Source organism: Oncorhynchus tshawytscha, unplaced genomic scaffold (assembly GCF_018296145.1).
Source record: "Oncorhynchus tshawytscha isolate Ot180627B unplaced genomic scaffold, Otsh_v2.0 Un_contig_866_pilon_pilon, whole genome shotgun sequence".
In the NCBI taxonomy this organism is placed as follows: Eukaryota; Metazoa; Chordata; class Actinopteri; order Salmoniformes; family Salmonidae; genus Oncorhynchus; species Oncorhynchus tshawytscha.
This window is the reverse complement of record NW_024609600.1, coordinates 1-5,000: the sequence shown is the minus strand read 5'-3', so window position 1 is coordinate 5,000 and position 5,000 is coordinate 1. Positions and strand designations below refer to the sequence as shown.

Genomic DNA, 5,000 nt, shown 5'->3' with positions numbered 1-5,000 from the left:
AGGACTACATAATATAATGTGTTGAGGGAGGCCTATGCTCTGGTAAGGAGACTATATAATATATGTGTTGCAGGAGGCCTATGCTCTGGGGTGAAGGAGAGACTATATAATGTGCTGCAGGGAGGCCTATGCTCTGGGTAAGAAGGAGGACTATATAATATATAAATGTGTTGCAGGGAGGCCTATGCTCTGGTTGTAAGAAGGAGGACTATATAATATATAATGTGTTGCAGGGAGGCCTATGCTCTGGGTAATTGAAGGAGAGACTATATAATATATAATGTGTTGCAGGGATGTCTGGATGGAAGGAGGACTATATATGTTGCTGGAGTAAGAAGGAGGACTATATAATATATAATGTGTTGCAGGGAGGCCTATGCTCTGGGTAAGAAGGAGGACTATATAATATATATGTGTTGCAGGAGGCCTATGCTCTGGGTAAGAAAGAACGTCCCCCCTTTTTCCTCGTGAAGCGTCATCGTCTGAAGATGAGGCTGATCCAATCCCTGATGAGCTGCTCTGCCCCATCTGTAATTACCGCATTCATTATTATTATTACACTTTAATTATACAATTTGTTTATTGGTTTAATTTAACTAGGAGATTTTTTGTCAAACACCAAAAAAATGACATCTGAGCAGAGACTTGTTGTTAAAATGTCTTTGAATCACTTTGTCTGCTAATCTGTTCCAGGTAACGACCTGATGAATGATGCTGTGGTCATACCCTGCTGTGGTAACTCCTACTGCGACGACTGTGAGTTAACACACACACAGCTGGTCCAGGCCCCCTCCCGCCCGCCCAGACAACCTGGTCACCCAGGCCCCCTCCCGCCCGCCCAGACAACCTGGTCACCCAGGCCCCCTCCCCGCCACCCAGACAACCTGGTCACCCAGGCCCCCTCCCGCCCGCCCAGACAACCTGGTCACCCAGGGCCCCCTCCCCACCCAGACAAACTGGTGACCCAGGGGCCCCTCCCCCCATCCAGACAAACTGGTGACCAGGCCCCCCTCCGCCCCCCCAGACAACCTGGTCACCCAGGGCCCCTCCCCCCACCCAGACAAACTGGTGACTAGGGCCCCCCCCCCCCACCCAGACAACCCAGGACTGGTCCAGGGCCCCCCCCCCACCCAGACAACCTGGTCACCCAGGGCCCTCCCCACCCAGACAACCTGGTGAACCAGGACCCCCTCCCCCACCCAGACAACCTGGTCCCAGGGGCCCTCCCCACCCAGACAACCTGGTCACCCAGGCCCCCTCCCCATCCAGACAACCTGGTTACCCAGGGCCCCCTCCCCCCACCCAGACAAACTGGTCACCCAGGGCCCTCCCCCCATCCCAGACAAACTGGTCACCCAGGGTCCCCCTCCCCGCCCGCCCAGACAAACTGGTCACCCAGGGCCCCCGCCCAGACAAACTGGTGACCCAGGGGCCCCTCCCCCATCCAGACAAACTGGTGACCCAGGGCCCCCTCCCCCACCCAGACAAACTGGTGACCCAGGGCCCTCCCCCTGGCCCAGACAAACTGGTCTGGGGTCCCCCGCCCAGACAAACTGGTCACCCAGGGCCCCCTCCCCCCGTCCAGACAAACTGGTCACCCAGGGTCCCCTCCCCCCCGTCCAGACAAACCGGTGACCCCAGGCCCCTCCCCCGTCCAGACAAACCGGTGACCCAGGGCCCCCTCCCCCCGTCCAGACAAACAGGTGACCCAGGGCCCCCTCCCCCCGCCCAGACAAACCGGTGACCCAGGGCCCCTCTTTCCCAGATGGGATGAATAGATGGCCTGCTAGCTGTTCCTGTGGACTTCCAGTCATTGCGCGCTTAATGTAGTTAGCATTGTCTTAACTCTTATCTTCCTTAACTTAACTCTTATCTTCACTTTTTTCCTTCGATAGCAGCAGACATGTGGTGAGCAATATGTCTGGAACATCGAAATCGAATAAAATCGCAGTATTGAATCCTAAAACCGTGGTATCGGCGCCTAAGTATCGTGATCGTGTCGTGATGCCCATGGCATTTCCCATGCCTAGGTTATGTTGGGCACTTCCCATGCCTATGTTGGGCACTTCCCGACCTATTTTGGGCATTTCCACGTGCCTATATTTGGGCATTTCCGTGCCTATATTTGGGCATTTCCGTGCCTATATTTGGGCAGTTCTCGTGCCTATATTTGGGCAGTTCTCGTGCCTATATTTGGGCGTTCCCGTGCCTAGGTTATATTCGGGCACTTCTCGTGCCTATGTTGGGCAGTTCCCGTGCCTAGGTTATATTTGGGCACTTCCCATGCCTATATTTCGGCATTTCCCGTGCCTATATTTGGGCACTTCCCCGTGCCTATATTTGGGCACTTCCGTGCCTATATTTGGGCACTTCCCCGTGCCTATATTTGGGCACTTCCGTGCCTATGTTTGGGCACTTCCCCATGCTATATTTGGGCACTTCCGATGCCTATATTTGGGCACTTCCCCCGTGCCTATATTTGGGCACTTCCCGTGCCTATATTTGGGCACTCGCGCCTATATTTGGGCACTTCCCGCGCCTATATTTGGGCACTTCCCCGCGCCTATATTTGGGCACTTCCCGCCTATATTTGGGCACTTCCCATGCCTAGGTTATATTTTGGTCAGAATTCTGCCTTTTCAAGCATAAAAAATAAAATTTAAAAACAGAAGTATCTTGCAAGATGAACTTAAAGTAAGACATTAGGAAAAGTATCTGACTGTAAATCTCTGCCAATAAGACATCTGATGGTTTTGCAAACGCTCCTCTTTCATTGGAAGTTAAGTTGTGTGGCTGCCAGCCGAATAGTGTTGCCCTTCTGTTGTCATGGGAAAAAAGCTATTTTCTGTTTGAATGTTTTGCACACATTTATTTAGTGATGAACTAGTCCCCTGATCACTCTACTGAAGCAACACAACATTTATTTAGTGATGATGAGCTAGTCACCTGATCACTCTACTGAAGCAACACAACATTTATTTAGTGATGAACTAGTCCCCTGATCACTCTACTGAAGCAACACAACATTTATTTAGTGATGAACTAGTCCCCTGATCACTCTGAAGCAACACATTTTATTTAGTGATGAACTAGTCCCCTGATCACTCTACTGAAGCAACACAACATTTATTTAGTGATGATGAACTAGTCCCCTGATCACTCTACTGAAGCAACACATTTTATTTAGTGATGAGCTAGTCCCTGATCACTCTACTGAAGCAACACATTTATTTAGTGATGAGCTAGTCCCCTGATCACTCTACTGAAGCAACACAACATTTATTTAGTGATGAGCTAGTCCCCTGATCACTCTACTGAAGCAACACAACATGTATTTAGTGGTGAACTGAGTCCCTGATCACTCTACTGAAGCAACACAACATTGTTTCCTTTCAATATAAAAAAATGCAGATGATTTAATCTGTGTTTGGAAATGCAGGGGGGGTCCTTTTTTGTCTCAATTAACAGTTCTGTGTTTTGTTTCACCCCTGACTTCTAACTTCTGTGTATGACCTTTTAACCTCTCTAGGTATCAGGACCAGTCTGCTGGACTCAGAGGAACACACCTGTTTCACCTGCAAACAGTCTGACGTCTCACCTGGCCCGCTCTCATCGCTAACAGTTCCTACGACAGGTACACATCACGGAGACGCATTAAGCCAAACCCCACACTCACTCAAACCACACACACATTGACAAACCACACACACATTGACAAACCACACACACATTGACAAACCACACACACACACACACACACACACACACATTGACAAACCACACACACACACACACTCGGTCAGTCAGTAATTTAAACTACACTCATACACACTATAGCTTTATTTATTAATTCAAAATCTCTCCCCCTCTCTCTCTCTCTCCCTCAGGCAGTGAATAACTTTAAGAATGAGTCTGGTTTACACCAAACCAGCACGAAACAAAACCCTGCAGCAGTCTGCCCCGCCCCAGCACGGCCTCAGCCATTCAGAACCCTCGGCTCACGCCAGCAGGACCCCCTATTGGCCAACACTGCATGTAGGACCCCTATTAGCCCTTTTCGCCAGCAGGACCCCCTATTAGCCAGCACTCGCCAACAGGACCCCTATTGGCCAGCACTCGCCAGCAGGACCCCCTATTGGCCAACACTCGCCAGCAGGACCCCTATTAGCCCTTTTCAGCAGGGACCCCTATTGGCCAGCACTCGCCAGCAGGACCCCCTATTAGCCCTTTTCGCCAGCAGGACCCCCTATTGGCCAGCACTCGCCAGCAGGACCCCCTATTGGCCAGCGCTGCGCTCAGGACCTATTGGCCAACGCTCGCCAGCAGGACCCCCTATTGGCCAAAGCCTCTCGCCCCCCAGCCTCCCTCACTCCTCCTGTCACCTGACACAAAGCCTGCCCATTCAGACCCCACCGATGGGACCGCCTGAGTGTCAATCTCTCTCTGACCCCGCCCCTGAACCACACCGGGCGGAGGCCCCCTGTGGCCAATCTGTGAGCCGCCTCCAGGGTGAGTTGCCGGGACTACGGACGCCACACAGATGCACATCTCAACCGTTGATATTTGACCAGTTTGATTAACTGACTGATTCATTGGTGTTTTGTTTTTTCTCTCCAGTGAGATGGAGGCGGGGCCTTACATGGTGTCCAGAGCCACCAATCAGATCAACCAAGTAGCGGACCTCAGGTAAGACACACTAGTTGTATTGCAGGAGTACATTATGACCTGTCGTAGCCTCTGTACATTCTAAGACACACTTTTTAAAAAAAAGGCTAACTATCTTATTTGCATTTCCTAAAATGTTCCTCTGTACTTCATGATTTCTCTCTGATTGGTTCCCCAGGGATACCACATGCCTATGATTGGTACCCTCCACCCATAAGGCCCTCCCACCCATCAGGTCCACCTCCACAGCCCTCCCATTCCCACAGAGGAGGACCCAGACCACCTTAGGACAGGTGCGACACTGATCACACAGGACTATAGAATATAGAGTTCAT

At 51.2% G+C, this 5,000-nt stretch overlaps 1 pseudogene; it reads left to right on the top strand.

Moving 5' to 3' along the window:
• Positions 1-4,386, top strand: part of LOC121845246 — a 27,804-nt pseudogene extending 23,418 nt beyond the window's left edge.
• Positions 4,387-5,000: the final 614 nt, after the last annotated feature.